This window comes from Pseudorca crassidens, chromosome 12 (assembly GCF_039906515.1).
Source record: "Pseudorca crassidens isolate mPseCra1 chromosome 12, mPseCra1.hap1, whole genome shotgun sequence".
NCBI lineage: Eukaryota > Metazoa > Chordata > Mammalia > Artiodactyla > Delphinidae > Pseudorca > Pseudorca crassidens.
Genome location: NC_090307.1, coordinates 52,989,450 through 53,016,981, shown reverse-complemented (window position 1 = coordinate 53,016,981; position 27,532 = coordinate 52,989,450). Strand labels below are relative to the sequence as shown.

The 27,532-nt window shown below is 40.7% G+C and overlaps 1 long non-coding RNA gene across 6 annotated transcripts in view; it reads right to left on the bottom strand.

The window, feature by feature from the left end:
* Positions 1–27,532, bottom strand: part of LOC137203415 (uncharacterized) — a 685,692-nt gene that overhangs the window by 33,199 nt on the left and 624,961 nt on the right. For 5 of the 6 annotated variants that reach the window (XR_010933093.1, XR_010933087.1, XR_010933092.1 and 2 more), the window contains one exon: positions 9,481–10,502. The exons of the other annotated variant lie outside the window; for it this stretch is intronic. This is a non-coding gene — a long non-coding RNA (uncharacterized lncRNA). Of the gene's footprint in view, positions 1–9,480; positions 10,503–27,532 lie in introns of those variants that run through there. 6 annotated transcript variants of the gene reach the window in all.

The window sequence follows — 27,532 nt, the reverse complement described above, 5'->3', positions numbered from 1 at the left end:
GCAGAGCTCACTGGCCAAGTCCCTGACAAGCGCAGTGAATGGTGACAACTGTAAACGGTGCCTGCAGCCACTGTTCCAAGCACTCCGTCTGCACTGATTTACTTTAATCCTCTGTGAAGTAAGCACACCTGTGATGCTCATTTTACAGATGAGAAAATCGAGGCACGGAGCTTAAGTAACCTGCAAGTTAGGGACTAGCCGTGACTTAAACCCAGGAAGTGTGGCTTCAGTGTCTGTAGAGCACTCTGCCTTTGAAAAATAACTGAATGATGCCCAACGGCATCCAAGCCACACCTAGCCACCTCTTTGACGTGTATAATTCTGACCGTCAAGTCAAGCAAATTAAGGTCAAAACTTGTCTCAATCAGTTCTCAGGCGTGCCGGCTCGCTCTCTCTCTCTCTCTCTCTCTTTCTCTCTTCTTTCAGGTTTCCTGGACTTTTTGTTTCTTCTCACTCTTAACCATCATGGAATAGCACCAAGTTTAGGCATCAAGCTATGTCCTTTCTAAATCCCCCTAGCCAGCTGCATGCAGCTCTAGACCATGACTGTTATGTTATGAGAAAATTTTCACTAAGACAGGCCCTGTGTGAATCAACCTCAGGTTCAGTGTCCTGCTCTCCTGCAAGGGACTTAGACTCTGGGAAGAGGTCTCTTCCACATGCCGGCTCATCTGTCTGCTTGTCAGAGCCTTGCAGAAGCTCAGGGTGAAGAAACGTCCTGTTCCAAACTTCAAACAACAGAGAGGGTTCACCGGCCACTTTACCACCTCGAGCTGTCGTGCAGTTGCACAGAAATCCGACAGGTTCCTTCAAAACTGGAAACAGGAAGCAGCCACACATGAAATTTTGGACTCCTGAATGTGAGTTAATACATCAAGCAGCTGTACTGAATGTGACCATGAACTAGTGTTTCTCTAAATGCACTTAATAGCACAGCCAAATTTGAACTTCCTGCATTCCCCTGCAAGCATCCTTGCAAATCTGGCCTCTCACTGACGTGGATAAGCTGAACATTTTTAGGACTTGGGGACACTGTGTTAAAGTAGAGGTGAATACCATGATAGGGAAGAATGACATGTAACAGCAGCAAGGTGATCCAGGGAAAGAGATGTGCCATTCTAACCTCTGAGACGTGTATGATGTTCCCGGACATTAAATAAGAACAGGAAATACTTTGCAGAAGACCTATTAACATAGTAACTATTGTGTATTCCAGTCCAATACAGTGGTGGATTTATCAATATGAGGTACAAATGAACCTATTTACAAAACAGAAATAGAGTCACAGACGTAGGAAACAAACTTATGGATACCAAGAGGGAAAGCAGGGAGGGATAAACTGGGAGATTGGAATTGACATATACACACTACTATATATAAAATAGATAACTAATAAGAACCTACTGTATAGCCTAGGGAACTCTACTTAATACTCTGTAATGACTTATATGGGAAAAGAATCTAAAGAAGAGTGGATATATGTATAACTGATCCACTTTGCTGTACAGCAGAAACTAACACAACATTGTAAATCAATTATATACCCCTATAAAAATTAATTTAAAAAAGTCAAGATGAGGATGGGAATTCGTAACTGTTTAAAGCAGGGTCCCAGATTTATATTAACCTCTCATTGGCCAAAGAGGTGGACCGTCCCTGGCTCACTTAGGCAAAGCAGGGATCTTCAAAAATCCTTGTGATAAAAGTCCATATGAAACAGTATTCAGGCAACTTCCTCAAGGCTAGGAAGTCAGTTAGTTTTGTATTTCTGCCAGTTCTAGAAATAAATACAATACCTCGCATCTTATTTAAGCCTATGATCTCACTTTGCCCTTCACAACAGCTCCGTGAGGTAAGTGGCCCATAATCTTCTTGACGTCTGTTTTGCAGATGAAAACAGTCAGAGGGAGATTTAGGGGCTCTGTGCAAGCTTCAGCGTTGTTTATCTATGGGGCCCGGGACCCAGGTCTTTTGTGGATACGTCTCCACTATAGTCACACAACACAGGCTGCTCGTGGCTGTCAGATATTTAATGCAGGATGAGTCCAAGAATGGCGGGGGTTCTGGTGTTAGCTGAGTATTGAATATCCAAGTATTGGGGTGAAGGAAAGATAGCGGGGAGGCTCCTCACACCTGGGGATGATATCCTGCTTGTTCCCAGGGCTCCCTTGGCAAGGATAAAGGTTGAAGCGAGAGCATGGGGGCCCATGGGAGTTCACTCCCATCGCAGGCTCTTTCCCTTTGTCCCCATAGCTGTCTCTGGGTGAGGATAAGCACCGTGATTCATGAGTTGCTGAAGACTTTGGAGGAAACTACTCTTATATAAACACCACTGATGTGGAATAGCTGTAGAGATCCAATTATTCAAAGTTGACTTTTATTGTACTTTCAAACTGAATTCATTGTCATTCCTCATCTCTGTCTTTTTCCTTTAGTTGAGCGTTTCTTTTCTTTTTTCTTCTTTTGCAGACACTCCCATCTCAGTAGCTTAACACAATCAGAACTTAACGTCTTGCTCGCATCATATCGGAAATGAGTATTTCTGATCAGCGGGCAGCTCTTCTCCAAGCAGCGAAGGTGGGTGGGCTGTGAGGCCTGTCACGTCCAGGCTCATCGTTCACGTGAGGTCTCCGGGATCACGGTGCTCACGCCCATGATGCCCAAGGAGTGAGAAGAGCCTGCAGCATTGCACGTGGAAAAGCTGTCGTGGGCCTTTCTGGAAATGGTACCAGCTACTTCTTCTCAGGTCCATTGCCTAGAATTTGGTCACAGGTAAACACCTACCTGTGGCATGTGCTGGGAAGACATATAGCCATGTGCCGGGAGAGAAGGAAACGGGTTTGGAGAAAAGTCAGCAGCCGAGCCACACTGTTTCACATAGATGATGTTTTTCCTAACAGAGCAACGCTGGGCCATAAGTTTGGAAGCAATATCAGGACATGCGTGATTACTCCACGTAAGGATGAACCACTTATGTTGAATAAGTCCAAGATAGTATAGATGCCCTCTACTGCAAATAGACTCTTTTCAATTGAAAAAGGTTTTCAAATAATCAAGCTCATGAAAGAAAATATAGGAAAAACAGGCAGGCAAAAAGAAAGAAAAATGCCCATAGAGAACCAATATTACCGTTTGATCCATTTTCTTATAGTCACAGTTTTAAGAATTTTTTGTTTGTTTGTTTGTTTGTTTTTGGCTGCTCTGCATGGCTTGCAGGATCTTAGTTCCCCGACCAGGGATTGAACCCGGGCCCTGGGCAGTGAAAGAGTGGAGTCCTAGCCACTGAACCACCAGGGAATATTTTTCAATTAAAATAATTAATTTAATAATTAATTTAATATTAATTAATTTATTAATAATTTAATAATTAATTAAAATAATTTTATTTAAAATATGTTTCCAAACTATATTTCTATTTATTGATATTTAAACATAGATTTTTACATGATTGCAATAGAGGAGAAGTATCATTTTGAGGCTTACCTTTCTTCCTTCTGTCATAACACTTTAACGTTATTTAGTATTTATTTAGTGTTATACTATGTCACAGCAGACAAAGGACACTTTTGCACCCATTTTCTTGAACTTATTTAAGATTTTTGATATTTTCTTCACACATTTGTACAGTCTTCATAATTACAATCTTTAATACCTTGTAGTTTTAGGTAATTAAATTAAAAATTAAATAATGTTTTTGTTTTACATGTTGATTCTTGCATTATTATTAAGATTAATTTGCATGTTGATTATTTAACATAATGTTTTAGCTCCTAATGACATTTCCACTTTCAGTAAAACTCGAGTTATAAGTAGAGCTGGAAATATATTAAAGAGAATAGAATGGGATTATCTATGCTGCAAAGTGGAACTTCTGTCTCAGATTTTAAAATACTAACAACTTTATAAACAGAGAAGATTAGTGGGATAATTGTTATCTCTGTGTTACATTGGCTGGTAAAAATACAGGAGTATTATCGGGCACATATTAAAATGTTTATGTGTTATAACTTCTTAACCTAATATAAGGTTCTTTAATACATTAAGGGCCATCTATTCAAAAATAAAAATAATAAAATCCACGAAATCAATGACTTCTTATGCTCCAAATGTTTAAAACCTGCTTAGTTCTTCCTGCATAAAACACCAGCATCCTCCTTCTTGATACTTCCAGGGCAGGGTTAGGTTTTCGTTTTCATGAAGTCTAAGCATGCTAGAGGAAGCAAGCCGTCTGGTCCACAGAGCCTCCATCTGTACAATGCAGGGAATGTCCCTCCTCACCATTATTTTGCTCCTCATTTAGACACCCCCCTAGTTTGAAAAAAAATATGGCTAAAAACTGGGAATCAGGAATTCTCTCTAAGGATCCATGGAGATCTGTTACTGAATTTTTCCTGAATTGCCTGAGGGGAGAAAAAAGTAATTGCTCTTCCCGTAGTATCACAGGGATGGAGAAAGTCTTCATTTCCCATGTTAACTCTGACAGATTGGTACTTGTTTCTGGGTTGAGAAGAATTTTGAGGCCATTTTCAATTTTGAGTTTAGTCCGAGTACTCTGGGACCAGTATTTTGTGCTGGACTTCTGAGTTTACCGTATTTGGAAGATTAACCCTATGCAGGCATTTCTTCTGTTGCAAAAACAAAAATGTTAGGTGAAAAAAGTGTTCAGAAAATACTTTAAAAGATACAGTTAAACTGCAAGGAAAGGGAAAGTCTTGGGTTTCAAAAACAAAAAGGGGACTCAGAGAGAAGGGAACTATAGCTGGCATTAAGATGACCTGTGGGCGTAATGGACGTGGATGTCGTCTCAGGAGCTGGGCGCTGGGGGTGTTAGCACTTACACGGTGACAAGCCATGGCCTTGAGGACTAGGCCCTCAATATGGGACACTCAAAGGGCTCGCAACCTTCCAGAGGGGCCGTAAAAACAGTATCTGGGTCAGACTAAAAACTCTGGTTTAATAGGAGCAAAGAGAAACATTTCTTCAAAGGGACCTTTGCCCAAGTAAGGGTGCATAGAACTCCTACTGAAAAACAAGTTTGGCTGAAGATAAGCTAAAAAAAAATCACAAATTCTGTGAGAAACAAGGCCACCATGATGCAAAGTTTCCAGATGCCACAAATGAGAATACTGGTTCCTAAGAATCTGTGAAAATGGAACAATCCGAAAGGGACATAAGATAAAAATGTTTAAAATGAAGAGAAATAAATTATAGAAATAGTAAGAAAGAAAATGACCTTATAAGAAAAGAATAAGTAGATTTGAAAAATAAAATAGAAATTGTAAAAATGAAAAATATAGAAATTTAGAATTCAGTGGATGGGTCAAAGAACAAATTAGTCATAGTCAAAGGGAGCATTATTTAACTCAAAGGTAGAGTTGAAGAAATCGCCTGGGATATAGTACAGAAAGATAAGGAAATGGAAATTTGAAGAATCATTTAGCTATATGGATGCTAGACTAAGGAGACCCAGTACGTATCCAGTTATGGGTCCTGGAATGAAGGTATTTTGAGAATCAAGGAGATTAATATTTGAAGACAGAGAAGCTGATAGTCGTTTAGAAATGAAGTAAAAATTGAGTCCACAGAACAAAGCAGCACAGTCTCTCTTCAGCAATTGTTCTCTCTCTCCTACCCTCTCCCAATCGATTTTCCCCTCTCAGCAATCTTATTACTGTCAGCAAACAAACATATTGCAATAACATGTCATGGTAAAATAAAACAAACTTCTCTTGTCCCCCACCCTCCTCCAGATGCTATTCTATTTCTCTGTTCTTTTCACAACACTCATTCAAAGAGTTGCTTGTATTTCCCATCTACACCATCTTCCCTCCTAGTGTTTCCTGGAGCCCCTCTAGTCAGAATTTCCTCTCCATCTGTCCACCAACAGGCCACCCACAAACTCCACGTTGCTAAATCTAGCGGTGCAGTCTCACATGTATAACCTCTCCTCACATGTATAATCAGAAGCATTTGATGGTCCATTCCTCCCCCCTCTTTGAAATGCTTTCTTCACTTAGCCCCTAAGGCATCACTCTCTCTTGGTCCTTCTCATACTGCTCTGGCTGGTCCTTCCCAGTATCCTCTACTGGTTCCTTTTCATCTCCTGACCTTAAGTGGTGGAGTCATCAAAGGCTTAGTCTCTTTTTTTATTCTGTAAGGCGATCCCATCCCTGCATGTGGCTGTATGTGGTAAATGCTGACAACTGCCCAAATTTATATCTCCAGTTTGGACCTCTCCTCTAACTTAAAAGTTTCTATATCCAACTTCATATACTACTGCTCCACTTGGATGTCTAATACACATCTCAAACTTAACATATCCAAAAGGAGACTCCTGATTTCCCCTGCTCTGCCAAACTGTTCCACTTTAAAGTTTCCCATCTTAGAAAATGCCTATTCCATTCTTTCAATTACTTGGTTCACAAAATTTGGTATGATCCTTTTATCTTTTTATCTCCTAACCCACAATTAATTCAGCAAATGTTGTTAGTTTTACCCTCAAAATATCTCCAGAAGTTGACCACTTCTCAACGCCTCCACCACTATTGCCACCGTTCAGATCTCCATCTTCTTTCTTCCGGACCACTACGATGGCCTGCTGATTGGTCATCCTGCTTCCATCCTTGCTTCTCTACATAATAAAATGTCTGTTCTCCAGACAGCATACAGAGTGAGGCTTTTAGACATACATCGCATTCTGTTGTTGAAGACTTTGGTGGCTTCCCACAGCCTTTCCAAAGTCCTTACAAACAGACCGTAGGGTCCATGTGCATTACCCACCTCTCCGCTTGTCTGACCTGATCTACTCCATTCTCTCTCTCACTTCTGTCTAGCCACAGTGGCTTCTGTGCTATTCCTTGATCACACACCAGGCGTGCTCTGACCTCAGGGCTCTTGCATATGCTGTATTCTCCGTCATAACGCTCTTTCCCCAGATATTTACACAATCGGCATGTCCCCCTTTTCGTCAGTATCTGCTTAAATGTCATTTAGTCAAAAAGGGCTTCCTGATCCCTTATATAGTGCTTCCCCAGAACTCACTATGCCCATACTCTAATTAATTTTTCTCCATAGCACTTATCACTACCAGACATGATGTATTTGTATGGGACTGTTGTTTAATTCCTGTTTGCTCCCACCAGAAGGTAAGCTGCGTGAACATGGGGCTTTGTCTGAATTGCTTTCTGCTGGTTCCTAGTGCCTGGATCTGGCATGTAGTAGGTGCACAATACGTGTACATTGAATGATTGGCTGGGTTCTGAGCAGAATATTACAAATACAAATCCACACTTAGCTGCATCACAATAGAAACTGCACAATGGCCAATAAACAACAAAAATATTAAAAGAATCCAGGGGAAAAAGACAGATTACCTACAAAGAAATGATAATCAGTTGAGAACAGAATTCTCAGATGTATTACCAAAAGACAGTGGAATAATATCATTAAATTATGGAAGGCAAAACAGTCAACTTAGAATGAGTACCCAGCTAAGTTATTCAGAAGTGAAAGTAAAATGAAGACATTGCAGATAACATAGAGTTTATTAAAGAGCCACTTAGGGCTTCCCTGGTGGCGCAGTGGTTAAGAATCTGCCTGCCAACGCAGAGGACACGGATTCGAGTCCTTGTCCGGAAAGATCCCACATGTCGCGGAGCAAGTAAGCCCGTGTGCCACAACTACTGAGCCTGCACTCTAGAGCCTGTGAGCCACAACTACTGAGCCCACCACAGCTACTGAAGCCTGCATGCCTAGAGCCCGTGCTCCACAACAAGAGAAGCCACTGCAACGAGAAGCCTCAGTACCTCAACGAAGAGTAGCCCCCGCTCGTCGCAACTAGAGAAAGCCCGCACGCAGCAACGAATACCCAACACAGCCAAAAATAAATAAATAAAATAAATAAATTTAAAAAAAATTTTTTAAAGAGCTACTTACAAATATACATGCATTGCCCACTTAAATCCAATAATTTGTTTCTGAAAATCAGACATTCTAAATGAAAATACTGCCAAGCCTATTTCCCATTATATGAAATGGGAAAAATTCTTTTGATAGTTTATTATATACCAACCCCAAACTACTCACTACTTTCCTAAAATACAACCAAAGCAAGCAAAACATTGACCTATAATAATCATCAAAAGCTTAAATAGACAAATGCTTAAAGCATCACTTCCTGATTACAGAATAGTGAGTATGGCTATCAGCAAACACCTGTTTGGGAGCCTCACTGTGATACATCTCTTTAGTGCCCATAACGTGCAGATGCACACTTCGCTGACTTTTCAATATGTCCTCACACGATTCTTTGTTTGTTTGTTTTTTGCCTTGCCACCCGGAATGTGGGATCTCAGTTTCTCGACCAGGGATGGAACCCATGCCCCCTGCAGTGGAAGCGTGGAGTCCTAACCACTGGACCACCAGGGAATTCCCAATTCCTTTTTTTTTGTTCGTTTTTTATTCGTTTTTTTTTTGTTTGTTTTTTTGTTTTTTGGCAACACTGCATGGCTATCCTCACACAATTCTACCAGTTGAATTTGGAATAAAACTACAGACTCTTCTTTCACATTGCTTTGTTTAAAGTGTTAATTAGGGGCTTCCCTGGTGGCACAGTGGTTAAGAATCCGCCTGCCAATGCAGGGGACACGAGTTCGAGCCCTGGTCTGGGAAGATCCCACACGCAGGGGAGCAACTAAGTCCGTAAGCCACAACTACTGAGCCTACGTGCTGCAACTACTGAAGCCTGTGCACCTAGAGCCCGTGCTCCGCCACAAGAGAAGCCACTGCAATGAGAAGCCCACGACTGCAGTGAAGAGTAGCCTCCGCTCGCTGCAACTAGAGAAAGCCCGCAAGCAGCAACAAAGACCAAACACAGCTGAAAATAAACAAAAATAAACAACTAAATATATATTTTAAAATAAGTGTTAGATTTTGAGATGTACATACACTTTTTCTATAAAAACACTAGCCAAAAAAAAACAAAAAACAAAACAAAAACAAACCCCACCACATTGTATTTGGAAATACGTAAGTCTTATGAAGTTTGGGGATTAAAAACAGGAAAATGTTAATCTAAGAATCACTTTTCAGGGTAGCCTGTATTTCAGTAAGAAGGAAATTGAAACCAATGGAGAACAAAGACATTAGTAAACATATTTGTCAAATAAATAAGCATTGATGTGAAAAGAACAACAACCTCTAGCCAGTAGCAATAGTACTGACTAACGGGAGAGGGTTAAAAATAAAGTCGGATTAAGACAGCAGATAAGAATATGGCGGCAGGAGGGGTGCGTGTCTCTTGCTTTGTTTGGAAGGAGGATACAGCCATTGGTGACTTTTGATTTTATTATGTGCTCATGTTAAAACTTTTTAGTAGTAACTTAGTAAAATAATAGAAGTACAATTTATAAATTCACATCAGTAAAAGGAAAACAAAAAAGAATAAATAAAGCTTAATCCCATACAAGACAGGAACTTGGAGAAAAAGATACAGGAAATGTGGTCATAGAAAACACAAAATAAGATGTTAGAAATAAGTTATAGTATCAGTAAACAAATTCTTCAGTTAAAAGACAATCTCAGATTGTATTGAAGAATATGCCCAACCATATTCTGTTTATGAGAGACATGCCTTAAGTGTAATGAAGCAGAAAGATACAAAAAGATGTGAAAGAATCCTGTAAACTATAAAGTTATCTCCAAATGGGAAATAGTGTTATTAAGTTACATCACTCACCAGTAGATTCCATGATTATCTTTATTAGATCATCTCTCCTGTTAGAGTGTGAACATTTTGTATTTTCAACACTCTACCCTGGCGTCTGACACACATTAGGCTCTGAATAAATATTTGTTAAATGAATATATGAATAAATGAATGAATGAATGGACAAGATGATAAGCGATCCTTTGACTTACTATTTATCAGTGTCGGGGGCGGGGCCGGGGGATGTTCTTTTCTCGAAGTTGGTAAAGAGTTCCATGGATATTATTTAGATGTTGTCAGTTTTATTTTTTTATTGCAGTTATTATGAATGCTTAGATATTTTGCAATATATGAGGTCTTTCTTACTTTCCTCCCTTCCTCATTTAATTAACTCAGTGTCACCAATTCTCTTCTTGAAGATTAAATGGTGCCAAACACATGAGAGTTTGTAAAGCCTGCTTTGTTAGTGTATATTGCATCTTCTTTCAGCTTTTCTCCTTTGTGTTGCCCAAGGTTGTGGTTATGATTATTTCTGAAAATTACAGAAATGTCTTAAAGCAGACACACCCTCATTTGTAAATAATGGTTGTGTCACTTAAAGGGTATGTACAGCTTGGTCACCGCTGGAATCAGAACAGCTCCCATCAACGCTCTCTGTGAGGCCGTGTAGGATCGGGGAGGAGTTTGGCGGAGTTCTGTCACGTCCACGCTGGAGCCCCTGGGAGGCGGCCCCGTGCCGGCTTCAGGCGGGTGTGTGTAGAATGTAGTGACAGTTCTTAGTCCATCCTCTGGGAAACTAGAGACAGGAAACACCATGATATCCTATTAATAAAAGGCCAAAACCACTTGGTGGTAATTAGTATCATCCTTATGACTAAACATAGGTGTTAGCCAAGTTGTTCGGGCATGTTTGCTTCTTCTGGAGAAAGTGTTATCTGGATTCGGCTTTTATCATTTTGCTATATTAAGTCCAGCTTTACATTTTTGTGTGTGAAATGCTCTAAGAGCATTGCCTCATCCCCTCCGCTTAATTCCAAACGATCAACGTTGAGGCCGAGACCACAGGACACTAAACATCTGGATATTCCCAAACATTCAGGTTTTCGACTGAAGTTTGCTTTTGTTGGTGTGGATTTGCCGGCCTTCCTTGCCACTTTTGACTAACAACCAGCAACAAAAGTTTCCCTCAATAATCCATCTAGGTGTTACTCAAACGAAGTGTCTCCTTACCAAGAATGAGTTAATTATACAGAAAAAAAGTGACTTAAAATGCTGTATTTCTTGGGTTTGACTGTTACACACTACTGTATATAAAATAGATAACTAATAAGAACCTGCTGTATAGTGCAGGAAACTCTACTCAGCACTCTGTAATGGCCTATATGGGAAAAGAATCTACAAAAGAGTGGATAAATGTATATGTATAACTAATTCACTTTGCTGTACACCTGAAAGTAACACAACATTGCAAATCAACTATACTCCAATAAAAATTATTTTTTAAAAAAGAAAAAAATGCTGTATTTCCACATTCTACATTTAAAATCCTTATATGCTTGTTGGTAGGCTCTGGGTTTGGCTGTTCTGGGGCTCCACGGCCTGGGCCTGGGACCCACTCAGAAAAGGCCTGAGCTGGGAAGCCCAGCACAGCCGAGGGCTCACATGGACAGCACAAATCCAAACGGCAGCTCTGAGTCCTGCTGACTGGGACCCTCATCAACAGAGAAAATGCATCATGGGGCTATTGGCCCATCAACCATCCCTGTGCATCCGGGGTTTGGAGGCTTCCTGGGACACAGGACTTTCGGTGTTAAAGGCAGGAGAAGCCTGGGCTGACCCAGAAGGTTGGTCACCCTAGGGGGCTGCAGGGCCTTTCGAGGCTGTACATATATCACCTAGAGCCAGCGTGTGACGACCCGAAGTGCCTTTCCTGCACCACCTCTCCCGTTTAGTGCTTGTTGATTCCGTTTATAGAAGATGTATATTCATTACGTCTTCAGTGTTTGAAACGCTGATGGTTCTTCCAGGTCTGGCTAAGATGTCATTTCCCTCGTTAACTCTCCCACGATCCAATTCTCCATCCCCAGTGGACTAGCTCTCTGCTGCTGGAACAGGCCCATGGATCCCTCTCTGAGCTTCTGAAATCCAAACTTCAGCTCCGAAAATGGAAAAATTTTATGTAAGTTACTTGGCTGCAGAACCTGACCTAACTGATCTGAAGCCTTTTATAGTTGTTATCTCACTAATATGAATATTCATACATTTTTGCTGCAGAAACATGTTAATGTGTGTGATGACAGAGGGATGCCCAGACTCTGTTGTGGGTGTTAGTTAATAAATGATACATGAACTCCATTATCTGTCTAGAGTCTGAAAAATTCCTACATGCAAGTTGGGCCCGAGGTTTCAGATAAGAAGTAGTGGGCCTGTACCTCTAAAGGGCACTGTCTCATTTGGTCTGTTTGTAGTTAATTATTTGTAAGTTTTTGAGCCTCAACTTCCTCATCTATAAAATGGGAATAATAAAGTCTGTCCTGACATACAAAATGAAAAGTGTTGCAAACAAATAAAAGACATCATTGCTGTTACTTCTCTCATCTCCCTTATTCTACCATGCTTTCTATTTTCGTTGTTTTTGAGTTTCTGCAAAGAACCACCATTTTCATAGCTGTTGCTCAATAAACATTGTGAGACCCAAGTGTAGACAAGCACTCAAAATTACAAGTTCATGAATGAGTTTCTCAGTGTCAAACTTAACATTAAAGTAATCCACAATGAATTTCCAGAAAGTAACCAGAATGTGGCATTGAAATGTTGCCTCTGCCCTGTTGACCATGTGCACAGCCTGGGTTATAATATATGGAAGTAGTTGCTCACAGAGCATCCTGGAGCATGATTAAAGGAAGAAGTGAATAGACTCTTCAGAGCACAGTGCAGTAATGTACAGTTTATCTGGGGCTGGTGAGAAGGTGGCATAACAGAAGACGAGCCCGTTTGGCATTCAGCAGTCAGGACTGAGGTGACTCATTCAGAGTAGAGGCAGTATCCTCACAATGGGAATTCGACCAGAACAGTCTTGTTCAAACAGTTGGTCTTTAATTTAAAAACAACCCACTGCAACAAATCATGGGATGTTATTTGACTGGTTCAACACAAATGCCAAGATGAAAGAACCTTGGAACAGAATCTGTATATTTTCAAATATCAAGAGATCTGATAATCAGGAAGGCATTGTTCTTAATCCTGAGCAATCTAGAAAAATAATTGGTAATTTGTCACTCTTTTAAAGCCAGTTTTCTCATACATGACTAGCAAATATCAATAGTGTCTTTTTCAACTCTAAAGCCAAAGTATTAGAGTTCAAAGGGACCTTGGAACCTCCCAACTATGCAGATATTCCTTCTTGGGCAGTCAGCCACCTGCTGCTTGACTGTGTTTGTGATGCAGAATCATTGATTCCAGGGGCAACCTCGTGTTCCAGCAATTCTATTTGCCAGAAAACGATTTACGATACTGATCCCAAATCTTCCATTTTGTAACTCACACTCTGTGGTTTTAGTTTTGCCTTCTAGAATGTGAGGATGAAATATATTTTTCTTCCATGACATATCGGCTAGGAGTGTGTTTGGCTACAATGAACAGAATACCTAACTACTGTGATTAAACACATAGGAGCTTGGCTTTCTCACAAAGCAAAATATCTGCAGGTAGACAGTCCAGCTGTTGGAGCTCTCAAGGATACAGGTGCTTTCTATCTTTCTACACTGCCATACTTAGTGTGATTTCCGCTGTGTTCTCCAGTAGGAAAAAAAGAAGGAAGTGAAAGGCAGGCCAGTCAACTCTTTCCTTCTTAAAGGATGAAGAAAGCCTGAAAGCCTGATTCACCTTTCTCCTTAGCCAGAATTGGGTACGTGGTTACCCCTAGACTGGTCACTGGCCATGGGGAATTATTACTATGGCTGGTTTAGACCCATCATGATTCTATCCCAGGGCATGGGTGGGGCTTCCTCTTCCTGAGACTGAGGGGTCTCTGAGGCATCCTAAGCAGATCTGATTGGTTAGCAGGGAGGAAGGGGGTAGGGTGGCGAGAATGGATGGTGGGAAGGTCATAGAACAGAACCTGCCACAGGCACGCATCAAATATTCAAAGATTGCTCTCAAATCTCCCCACAATTTTTTATCTTCAAGGTTAAAACGCACTCCGTTTCTTTGCCCAGTTCTCCCACCTCCTTTGGTTGGCCCCTGTGTTTGGCTCTAGTGTGGGCCTGGGCCTCAGCCTGGGGCCCTCACGTGTCTGGCACCAGTGCATAGCACAGCAAGAGTATCTCTCATGGTCAGACTCCGCATTTGCCATCCACATTTCATAGGCTGGTTCTTATCGAGTTTGCAGTCAATTCTTCAGTTTCACGGGAACTGCCCACAAATCATATCTCTTCTCCAGTATCCATGTAATTGATCTTTTAAAAACACCTAAATGAAGCCTACAACATGCTGATTTGGAGGAACCAATGTATTAAATTACAGTAAGGATTTATTTTGATTAAACTTAAACAGCTGTTCATTAATGGAATATGTTTAGAGGACTAAGACATGAATTTTATAAAAAACCTTTAAAAACCTTCTGTAATATCCATAGGTAGCATTGATATCTTTATTATTGCATATGGATTTAAAAGAAAAACTGTCACCTCTTCATGTCTCTTTTGCTTTTCCTAAAACACTTCTTCTGGTACCTTATCATGTGCTACCACTAGGCCACACCAAATCAATTTGATTTATGCTGTAACCGAGTGGAAAATAGAAAGTAAGCCACAATGACTTTAGCATGTTCAATAATAGGTGTGTAGTGGAGAATTAAGAGTTTTGGAAATATATTATTTCATGAAAGTTTAGGAAACATGGAATCCTAGTTCTACGTGCTTCTTGGTCTAAAGCATTTTTTATCCAATATAGGATTAGTGTGTCTTGAAAAGCAGAAGTGTTAACACTTATACTGTAATGATCACATTCAGTTTTGTGATATCCAGAATATATCCAGCTATCTCTAGGCTTATCATAAAATATTGGTTATCAATGTCAATGATTTCAATTCACTTTAATTATATATGGGTGAATAGATATCAATAAAGCTAGATATATCAATGCCATGTAGAACTTATAAGAGCAAGGTATATTATGAAAGTCTGTATCTAGCATAGGATACCAAGTATCCAAACCATTATAAGTCACAGTGACATATTGTAATGTGGCTTTATAAATATTGCAGTTACTCACTACCGTAATAAGTGTGTGGGTCTTAAGGCCTGTCAAGAATATGTTTTGTACATTAGAATTGCTTCACAATCTGTAAGAGATTGAATCTATAAGAAGCCACTGAGATAGCGACAAGAATGTTTATTTCACAAAGCTTATGAATAGCTCTGTAAGCAACCTGGAAAGAGCAAAACTGGCTTCCAAACCCACATACAAAATTGAAAGGATCATGTGTTTGCAGACTTTTAAAAGCACACTGCTTTAGAGAAATGTGAACATGATGGTATTCTGTGAGTTATGCCAATGTGTTGAAATGAATACATCAAATAATAAATTTAAAAAACAGAATTCAAAAAAATACTTACAATCATAAAATAAATGTAAACATTAAAAATAGGAGAATGTATAGAGCTATACAGTAAGTCCCCTACATACGAACGAGATCTGTTCTGAGAGCACGTACCTAAATCTAATTTGTTCATAAGTAAGTCCAACAAAGTTAGTCTAGGTACCCAACTAACACAATCGGCTACATACCCCTGCTTTTACGCTTGCTTCCGGACATCCTGGGCTTGAAATAAAGATACTGTACTACCGTACTCTATACAGTACTGTACAGTACAGTACACAAAATCACAACCACTTGTAGAGGGTGCATGCACGTGACAATGTACGCCAGACACGTGAATTAACTTACGTGATTGGACATGCGAACGCATGTTCACACCTTTGAAAGTTCACAACTTGAAGGTTCATATGTAGGGGACTTACTGTAATTAAAAGTTTAAGGTTCAGTAGGTTCTTTCTGTATTTTTCAAAACTAAGTTACTGCCTCCTCCTGGCTATGGCCGGGTGAGAAGGGTAGCAAATTTTGTCCCTAAAAAGCAATTATGGGCACGGACAAGTTGAAAAAACAAACAAACAAACCCATTCGGCGCTCAGAGACCAACCACAGATATAAAGAATCTGAGTAGCATTTATGCCTGTAACACCGCTAAACATTGGTTAAGAAATATGGGAATCTGTGGTGTTCTGGCCTAAGGATGCCTCTTGCCTTTCTGTCTAGTTTAGTAATTTCCCTGATTTTTAACAAGTTTAAATGAAGCAGTTTTATTATAGATTGCTTTAAATGAATCTGAGTATTTGGTAAAATTTTTCATCCAGAGAAGACCTTCTTCCAAGGCCGTCTAGCAGTGATTGGAATTCTCTCTTGAACATGCTAGAAATTTTGTAAGAAGACTGGAAATAATCCAGCTCTCTTCTCCTGGCTTTTTTTTTTTTTTCCTATTCTTTCTAGATGCAACACAATGAATACCTCCCTTTCAAGGACAGCATGCAGGGCACTCAGTGATAACTAAGTGTGGTGGCCATGCATGGCTCAGAAGACCTAGTACATCCTCCTGGTCTAGGGTGGTATTTGCTACTACTGCCTATGCTGGGCACTTGGTGTCCCTCTGGCTGTGCCAGGGCCCAGGCTGTAGCACATGAGATGCAAGAGGCCAGTAGACCACCAGTCTGTCTGCTTCCACCATGGGAAATGAAGCAAATGTTAGGTAAGTTGTGTGTGGAAAATGTGCGGTAAATAGATGCTAAGCAGTAGGTCACAGTCCGAATGCTATTCTTAGTGTTATTGTTACTTATTGGACAGTGTACATCACACATGTTGCTTTATTTTTATTGGTTAACACCTTTCTAAAATTTTATAATAAATTCAGCAGCAAGAAGATTAAAAAATCTTCTTTTAAAAGAAGTGCATAAAATGCATGTTTAAGGAAAAATTAACTGCTGGATTTCTATTTCTGAAGAAAATTGAAGATGAACGCATAAGTGACACAAAATACTGGTTGCCATTCAAAGCACTATAACGTTAATACTGTCCGAACAGTTGAAGAAATATTAGCATCTCCTTTAGGCAATGGATGTGTGCAGTCAGGCCCATTAGCGACAACTGCGGCACTCAGTAAGGCTGGCTAACTAACTAGCTAGCTAGCTAACTAACTAACTACCTTTCTTCCCTTCCTCCCTCTCTCTCCCTCTTCCCTCCCTCCCTTCTTCTCTTTCTTCTTCTCTCATCATTTTACTATGTGCATTTTCAAAAATTACAAAAAAGTAGACTAGTAGAATGAACCCTTAAAGCCTCTGCCATCTGGGTTCAGTATCAATATCAATATCTTACTAATTTTGCTTCATCTATCTCCCTCCAACCTTTTATATTTGCTGAAATAGTTTAACATAAATCCCACAATCATGTCACTTCACCCATAAATACTACATTATACTTAATGATTTCTTTCTGCTAGCAAAACTAATGCATGTTTATTAAAGAGAATTTGGAAAAGCATAAAGGGGAAATTAAAGTTGCCTGCACTCCTACAATCTAAGTCACTGTTAATGTTTGATGTTTTTCTGTCTAGACCTTTAAATTATGCATGTGTCTGCGCATGAGTGCATGTTTGCTATCCAATTATGCATATGCATGTGTCTATGCATATATTCAGAGGCATCTAGCGTATCGTATCTATTTTACCACATGTTAATCAGTTAGACGGCCTTCTGTAGCAAGTAACAGAAAACCCAGTTCAAACTTGCTTAAACAATAAAGGGGACTTTGGGGCTTTTATGAGTGAGAAGTTCAGGGGCAGGCAGGGGAGGTGTTGTACCTGGTTTGATCAGCTCTCCGCTCAGTATCTCTATTATTCTTGGTCATCTCTTGTATATTGATGGGCTGCTTTCTCAGCCTGGCTTCCCTACGCCTGCAAGGCCAGGGCTACAGGCTCTCACAACGATCTTCATAGGGAAAAAGAGCATCACTTCTTTTAGCTTTTGAACAAGAGTTCTGAGCTGTGCTCTGATTGGCCCACTCCTGAGATAATCACTAAAACGGGAGACCTGGTATTACCCTGCCTGAACAACCAGCATCCTTTAGAGCTGGAGGGAGACAAACAACGTGTCAGGTATGTGGTGGGGGAGACATTGAGAAGAGGAATGGATGTTGGAGGAGAAGCCTCCATGTGCCTTATTCTATGTCTTTCTACTTTCATTGTGTATGTATGTATGTATGTATCTATCAATCCAATCAGTCGAGAGTCTCCTTCCCTTTAAGTCTTTGAAATTTTGTTCAAAGCCCCCATTCATGTTCAGGGTAAACATACCCACTCCTTGAATGTCCCAAAAGAAACAACTCATGTAAAATCTTTGTGTGTCTGATAGACTCCACTGAAGGTTTGGGGCATACGGGGAGTGGAGAAGAGGTTACGTTGTAGCAGTACAAATCATTTAAAACAATATTAGATAGCTCTCTAATACTGTGGTTCTCAACCATTGTATGGGGGTGATTTTGCCCTCCCCCCTCCCAGGGAACATTTGGCAATGACTGGAGACGTTCTTGGTTGTCACAAGTGCTACTAGTGTCGAGAGCAATGATGCTGCTAGACATCCTACAATGTTCAGGATAGCCCTCCTCCTTGACAATGAATCATCCAGTCTAAAATGTCAACAGTGCCTTTGTTGAGAAAGCCTGCTTTAAGATAGCTAAGAGTCCATGGGCCATATTTAACAGTGCTTGACTTTTCCTGCTGGTTCCTTTCTACAGTTCCCTCTTCATTGCTCTCCCTCCTCCCAGATTCCTACTTAGTTCTAATATAGAACACTTTCGATATTTCCTTTTTTCTTATCCCCTGATAGATTTTAGGCTCATACTTCCATCCCAAAATGTTTAATAAAGTATATTCCTCTGCAAATACAGTACACTGTCTAAGAGGGACACAGGTTCTGGACGTGCAGACTCAGCGGCCATGGCCCACGGGCCCAGCCGCTCCGCGGCATGTGGGATCTTCCCGGACCGGGGCACAAACCCATGTCCCCTGCATCGGCAGGCGGACTCACAACCACTGCGCCACCAGGGAAGCCCTCCTGTCTAAGAGGAATTTAGTTGCCATTTGTTAAGATAATAATCATTTTCAGCTTATTACACACCCATGGGGTTATACTTGGGATAACACAGTGGATATTCTCTTGCTGCATGCTTTGTTCACTTTATAGAGTATCATGAATATTTTCCCATTGCTTACCTAGTATGAGGCTGTTTGCCAAATATTTCTGGTCCTCCTCCTTCCTTCTAAGTACAAAGTAGGATCCTACCTCCTGACCCCCTTGTGATGGGTGGGGCCATATGCCTAGTTTTGGTCAATGAGTTGAGAGTGGAAGTGATTCACATTTTCCAGGTCAGAGTGTTTAATTGCTTGAAACCTTCCAGAGCCCTTAATTTCCTTATGGTAGAGGGACCAGCAGTGTTTGAGATGGCACTCCCACATCAGCCTGGATATCCGAGAGACCGTGATGAAAAGGGGACCTTGTTGGTGTGACCTACACGTGGCATGAGAAAGAAATAGACTTTTGCTATTTTAAACCATTGGGTTTTGCGGTTGTTTGTTACTGCAGTGTAACCCAGCCTATCCTGACTGATACATCTGATACCCAGTCATCACTTCTGCTCAGAGGCTTACTCCGCATTGTCAGATGAGGGTGACTATATTCAAGATCATGGGGGTTTATCTTCATCACTCTACACCAGTAATAGCCACCCTATTCTTCTCAGTGATTAATTTAGGGGTAAGCATGTGACTCTCTTCTGAGATATAGTGGGACATCTGCTGGGGGCTCCAGAGAAAACTTTCCCTGATCCTAGAAAAGAGACCTGAAGAGACAGTCCTTTGGGCCTCTGGGCATTGATGTAATTGGATGTGGTGCCCGGAGCTTTGCAGCCATTCTGAAAAAGTGAAGGTTTTCACTGAGCCACTGAAGATGGCAGAGCAGAGTGATGGAAAGAACCTGGTCCTTGATGACATTATCAAGGCGGGGAATCAACTGACCTGAAACACTCCCTACCTCTGGACTTCCTGATGTGCGTGAAAATAAAAGCCCTCATTTTAAAGTCAGTTTCAGTCAGTGTTTTATGTTACTTGAAACTGAAAACATCCAAGTGATATATTGTTAGGTTGACTTCTGTAATGTTATTTTAATTGTCTCTAGAGCATGTCTAGACTATAATGTATTTAATAATCCACTGCAACTTAACAGTTAGGCAACTTTCCACTTTCAATCACTATAATATAAAGAAGGTCCCTTCCTGCAAATTGTGCCAAATAAAATTGCAAGCATTTTTCTGTTTCCTAAGAACAGGAGGCCTGCTTCCTTTGGAACCAAATCTTCCTTCATTCATCCATTCATTTTTATTTTGTGAGTGCCTACCATGCTGCAGACTCAGGATAGAACCGTAATTTAAAACTGACAAGATCTTTGTCCTTGTGTAGCTCGTGAAACCTTGTGTTTCTTTCATTTGGAAAAACCAAGCAATAGATGTGAAACTAAGTCCCACCTATTTGTTCTTGGAGAAAATACGACAGCAGATGTCGTAGACTGAGCGATTTTAAGTGTTTTGATTAGTAATACAAGGTAAACAGGTATTTTAGCATAAAGAGTTATGGCTTCAGACTTTATAACTTCTTAGGGAAATCCACAATTTTCCATGCAAGAATTTAAATTACCTATTCCTTTAAATTATTTATTTGTCTTAAAACTACTTTATTGAGGTCTGCCATACAAAAAGCTGTAGATATTTCATACATACAACTTGGTGTGTATGGAGATAAGTATACACCCATGAAACCATTTTCACAATCAATGCCATACACTTATTCATCACCTCCGAAAGTTCCCTTTTGCTCCATAGTGAAAACCATAATGAGATATCACTTCACACCTGTTCAAATGGCTATTATTTAAAAAAGGGCTGGGTAAGACGGGAATAAAGACACAGACTTACTAGAGCATGGACTTGAGGATATGGGGAGGGGGAGGGGTAGGCTGTGACGAGGTGAGATTGGCATGGACATATATACACTACCAAGCGTAAAGTGGATAGCTAGTGGGAAGCAGCCGCATAGCGCAGGGAGATCAGCTCGGTGGTTTGTGACCGCCTAGAGGGGTGGGATAGGGAGGGTGGGAGGGAGGGAGATGCAGGAGGGAAGAGATATGGGAACATGTGTATATGTATAACTGATTCACTTTGTTATAAAGCAGAAACTAACACACCATTGTAAAGCAATTATACTCCAATAAAGATGTTAAAAAAAAAAAGGAAAAAAAAAAGGACAAGTGTTGGCAAGGATGCAGAGGAAAGGGAACCCTTTTACACTGTTGATGGGGATGTAAAATGGTGCAGCCACTACAGAAAACAGTATGGGGATTTCTCAAAAAATTAATAATAGAATTACCATTTGATCCAGCAAACCCACTTCTGGGTATATTTCCAAAGGAACTGAAATCTGGATCTTGAAGAGATATCTGCACGCCCATGTTCACTGCAACATTATTCACAATAGCTAAGATATGAAAACCACCTAAATGTTTATCAAAAGATGAAGGGTTAAAGAAAATATGATGTAGCACATACACAGTGTACAGATATCTAGATATCCCTAGATATCTGAGGATGGTTCACAGTTCTGCTTCTCATTTGCTGTGTGACGTTGGACAAGTCACCACACCACTCATAGTTCCAATAAACTCATTAACCAAGTGTTGAGATAAAAGTGAAGTCATTTAATTTTTGAGTTATTTTGAAAAATGGCATCACAATGTATGTGAAAGGGCATTATTTACTGCGAGACATATCAACTTTAGTTTTTGCTTGCTTTTGAGGTTAGTTAGGGGGAAAATACTTTGAAAGTTGAGTCCCTAGACATTTGTTATAAAAAATAACATTACTATTTTTTATTACACAATAATATATAATCACTGTTGAAAAAAGAAAACACGCACTCGCATAAATGTGTGCACGTGTGCGCGCGCACACACACACACACACACACTCACTCCCAATGTCAAAGTATCTTCCCAGTGTCTCACTGACACCATCCTGCCCTTGACTGCTGGTCATTGGAAGGCAGTGACACGTACATCTTGTCTTTATATGGAGTAAAACCTCTCAGCATTATCCTTTAACTTTCTTTCCTTGTGATTCCTCTTAGGAGATCCTTCTCCACTCAGGTTGTGTAAATAGTCACCCATATATTATTCCAGAAATCTGAGGATTTCTTTTGCAAACATTTAACTTATTAGTCCACCTGGAATTAATTTGATATAGGGTGGAAGAGATGTATCATATTTTTGCATATGGTAATCCATTTGCAAAATTGATGTCTTTGCAAGTGATGCTCAACGCCGTTTTTGGAATGATCCAGCCTCTCACCATTGAGTTGAGTTGCAAATTTTTCCACACACTAAGCTACTAAATATCTTTGAGAATGTTTCTGGTTGAGCTATCTATGCCACTGAATTGACTGTCCTTTGCTCAATCAGTACCACATATTTTAATAAACTTTATAGAAGGTCTTAATGTCTTTACGTGAGGTCTTCAACCTTTCTTTTCCAACATCGGTTGGCTTTCTAGTATGCTTCTTTCTGAAGATCTTGTAGAATCCTTTTATTTTCATATTCCGGACATCCATGAAAATTCAAAAAAAATCCCCAAATTCACAACAACATAAAAATTTAAGGTGACAGTATAATGCCAGAGGCAGGATGTAAGATGTCCAAATCCTAAGGAAATTGGAGCTGGATTTAGAAAATCTCCAGAAGATTCGATCTCAGCTTGAAAGATTCCCCTATTTTGCTGCCTCTGAATATACTCTGATTAGGGGCGGCTGCAGGGACACACTGACAGAGTCTAACTTAGCCCACTCGTCAGTAGAGGCTACTTCTCTGTGGTCAGCTGAAGCTCTGGGATTGCCACACTTCTAAAGGAGGAAAGAAAATTGAGTTCTCTTGCTCCTGTCTTCTCTGTTTTTCCATTGCAGTTTTATTTGACTTAAAGCGGAACCCAAGAGAATTCCTAAAAGCCACCAGCACAAGTTAACCTTGAGGCTGGAGATAATTTCAGTGCTTCCTGTTCTTACTCTGATGACATCTTTGGATGCAGCCAACAGCTTTCTGGAGACTCCCTGTCACAGCTCCAGGGTGTGCTGATTCCCATCCTGCCCGGAGGTACTCCTTCCCCGAGGTGCTTCCAGGCATCCTCTGCTGCCCCTTAGACGACGAGCCCAGGCCCAGACCCAGCTGGATCATCGTCTGCACAGAGTGACCAGGAGACTGAGCCACGTTCCTGTTCGGTCCGGTTTCTGCTTTGCTAGTTTTCCTGGTTGTTGGTGTTTGTTTGCAGCGGAAACCTTGACAGCTCAGCACATGGGAGGGTGTATTCTCTCAGGCCCTCATGGCCCGTGCATTCTGTTTGAGAAGGAGAGGTGGAGGCACATTGCTTTCCTCTCTAGCACGTGGAGTGGGACTTTAAGGGCTTCTTTTGGATTGGGGCAGGTAAAGAGAGCGCAGGCCTGGGGTTGGCAGCCTTGGGGGTGCAGTGTGGCCTTCTATTTGGGTATTGACCTCGGACCTCAGAGCTTAGGAGGGTGCACCTGACAGTCTGAAGAACGGCACCGCCTCGGATTGGACGGGTTCATTTTTGACCAGGCCCATACCTTTGCAGTGGAGGAGGAGTGGGCAGTAAGGCCAGTTATGCCAAATTAATTCTGGTAACAGTGGGGTGACACGTTGTGGCCAGACTGCCCTCTCACTCAGGAACAGATCAACAGTTGAACATCATACAGCAGACATAGGCGTTTGCCTCTTGTAGCCCTGGAGATAAGTTAGGAACAGATGTCCAAGAGCTTTTCACGACTTCACTATGGTCCCTTTCTCCATGGATGAAATCATGGTGCTTGGAACTCGCCAGGGCCTGCCATGTTCAGATGTTACCTTGTGTCAATCTTATAAACCATATCTTCTCAACAAAACTTACAATGTTTTTAACTTATGTAGTACTATTGCTCATTTTCCCTTTCCTTTCCTTTTTGTTATTTTCACCATTAGAGAAACTGAGGTTCAGAGAGGTGTAGCAACTTGTCCATGATCACAGAGCAGAACTCAGATCATGTCACATACCTAGAAGGAGGTCTATGAATGCTTGCTGGGAATAAAATTTAATTTAAAGGAAAGTAAAAGACAGGTGATTTGTGCTTTTATTCATTTGTCATTTATTTGTTTACTACCTATCAGGGGCAGAGCATTAAGTTTTAGCATCATCCTAATTCATCATTCCTTTTAAGAGCTGTGTCTGTTGTAGTTTTAAATTTTTCTCTTTCATCTCCCATCGCCATTTCTTTCTCCCCTGGAGGCACCACCCTACTCTGTTCACTACATGTTCTTGAGTGTGTGTGTATATGTACATATATTCTTGAACATACATATAGCATTGTCTTACATAGGGGTGCATGTTAAATTGTATACATAGCATTTCACTATTTCTTTCTTTGTTCTCAATGATTATAAGTTCTCCATAAATGCTTTCTATCCATCCGGCTCCTCACTTCTGAGCGTGACATTGTATTTCACAGTACACGTCTACATTTCCCTAATGATGGGTAGACCTGGACCGCTTCTACCTCTCTGCTACACAAATAATGTGCTGGGGGGGCATCCTTGAACATGTGGGAGTTTCTCAGGGGGAAATATCAAGTCACTGTACTTTATGTGGCAGGTCAAAGCATGAAAGGAGAGCTGGACAGCTGGAGATGGTGTAATATTTATTTTAAATGCAACCAATAGGAACCGGCGGGTACCCCCATTAAAGGGACTGCTCTACAAAGAGAACCATTAAAATGAATGTAAATCACAGTAGCTTCAGGGACAGTTTAATAACTATCTGACTTTTTATTGGGTGAGCAGGAGACGTGCCAGCTTTCTCCTTACAGAGTCTCCTGGATCTTTTGCAGAGAGAGATTTCTATCTGAACCGCTCTTGAGATTACCGAGGGCAGAGGGCTGCCCTGGGAGTAATGGCCATAAATCCAATTAGTAACTCACTTTCTCTTTTGCCACAAGCTCCATTTCCCCCAAACACACAGAAGATAATTCCACACTCTGGAACCTGGTAAATCCTGAGGGCTCCATGAGAGCCCGCCACCAAGACACAAAGGTTTCTTGCATGAGAAAAGGGCTGGAATGATATACATTAAACTGGTAACAGTGGAAACTTCCATGGAAGGGAGAGGAAAAGGTGCCAGGGTGGGTGGCGTGGGACCTTGTCACACCTTATTCTGTACACTTGTGTATCGTTTCAAACAAAAATGTGTTCCTGTCTTACTTGTGAAATAAGGAAATGGGGGAAAAATCCCTTCAGGCAATCTCTAGAGAATTTTAGCAAGATTAGAGGTGAAAGAAACTCTGCTTTTTACAGATGAGGAAACGAAGGCAGCTGGTGCACCGAGGTCACGTGAGCTCCGAAGAGTGGGCGGCGTGGGGCGGGCACGGGGCCTCTGGACTCCTCCATTGGGGTCCAAAGTGGCCGTCAGCACAGCCACTTTGGGGGGAGGGTGGCTGAACCACAGGAGAAGGGTCTTGGATTCTAGACCAATACCCATCTAGAAACTTGCCTACTTAAGAAAGCAAATCCTTTAATGACGAATCTTTATGAACCGAAGTAAAGAATTGAGATGCCCAGGATAAAAATAAAACCTGTATCAGCTTAATTTTGATTTTTAAAAATTGCCTAACGGCTCTACTTTTGTCTCCTCTGAAACTGAAAGGATCCACCTTGACAGTAGCTTATCGGGAGGATGCAAGGCGTCATATAGGGTCCTTCCTCCCTCTTATTAAGTTTATATTTGTTACAGAGATGTTTCTTGCGGGCTGGTAGTTTTGTTAAAATTATGAGTGAAATAAAGATATAAATGACTAAATCATACTTCTGTATGAGCTTATAGAAAAAAGCACAAAGGATTTGGGTTTGAATCCCAAATCTGTCATTTACTAGTAACCTTGAGCAAGTGATCTAACCCTCTGAAGCTTTAGTTTTATTATTAAAAAATATGAATAATATGTAGTTCACATGATTACTGTGCGTATTCAGTAGGTTACTGTAAGGAGAGCTTTCAATACAATGCTTGGCACGTAGGAAACACGGAATAACGACGTCTATTAGTATTTTAACAGGCATATTTAAAATTATTATTTTCCCTTGCACGACTGTAGGGATCAATGAAATATTTGTTAGGGAAACTGGTATCTTGAATTCCTCAAAAGCAGAGCCTGAGATAAGGATGTGTGTGCAGGGTGTTTATTCAGGTGATCCCAGGAAGTGTGGTGAGGGAGTCCAGGAAGAGAAGAAAGACAGTCAGTGTACCTCTGTGGGCAACTGGACACCAGTCTGGCGATCTGCTTCACCAGCGCCTTCTCCATGACCTGATAGAGGGCATGGCTTATGTTCCAGCATGGTAAAGTCACCCACGACACTAAGTTTACCTCTCTATTTAAAGTTGAGGTAGCTTCTCTCTTAGGCTCCAGTTCTTAAAATATAAGTGAAGGAGCTTCTGGAAATCATGGTACTCTTTGCGGAGAACACCACACTCACTGCAGAGCATCACATAATTTGGATCTATTTAATTCCAAACATAAATCAAAAACAATTACAAGAAATATGACCATATTATGAAATTATTAGCATGAACATGCAAACACACATATCAGGTCAATGTAATTGGCATTTCATGGGTTTCCACTAGTATTTGTTTGCTAATTGATCATTAACTTGTTATCTGCTGGAATTTGCCAGCAGATAAGCAATGGTAGGCACCACAGATATAAGAAAAATATGTGGAGAGAAATATTAAGCACAGATAAAAATTTACCTATTTTTGTATTTATCTGAGACAAAGAATCCCTAATTCCTTTTCAGGGACAAAAGCCCTCTGCTTAATTTATAAAATACTGGCATTTGAGAACTCATTTAAAAGGTCAGTTATATCACTGCATTGCCAGTTCGGGGCAAAGTTCACAAATCAAAGTGAGAAAATCCCATGATTCTTAGCTGCTCAGAAGTTTCCAGGAGTGGCAGGTCACAGAGATTCTACTTCACAGCAGCTGTGACAGCAACATGTGAACTTCTGACCAGACTAGTGCGCAGACACCTACTCTTCTCTTGGGTCACTTGAAACTGTCTATATATAATATGTTGCTTTTACCGGGAAAGTTTTATTTTAATATTTTGCTCTAAATCGGGCAGTAAGCAACTGAATATAACTAACACCACTGCCTCTTTTGCCTACACTGTTCCTTACTTCCAGATATCCATTTCCTAAAACTGGAATGCCTTCCACCATCTTTACTTAAGGAGTTGCTCAAATCTCACGTCCCCACAGAACCATACCCGGTCATCTCAGCCGTCTGCAACCAGGGCCTCTCTTGAATTCTTATGATATTTTCTATGCTGCTTACGTGATACTTAGTGTCACCCTGCATTGTTTGTGGCTTCCTTCTCTCTCTCTTTCATGCACGCATACATACCCTTCCTATCTTTCCAAACTAAACAAACACAGTTTGCATTTTATCACTGTTTGTGGCCAGCAAATGCCCTGTACACAGTGAGCTTTTGCAAATATATGTGAATCATGTAATTGGGCATTGCCCCCAACATTATTTACAGCCTCACTCTACCAAACATCAGTGTTTCTCAAAATTGAAT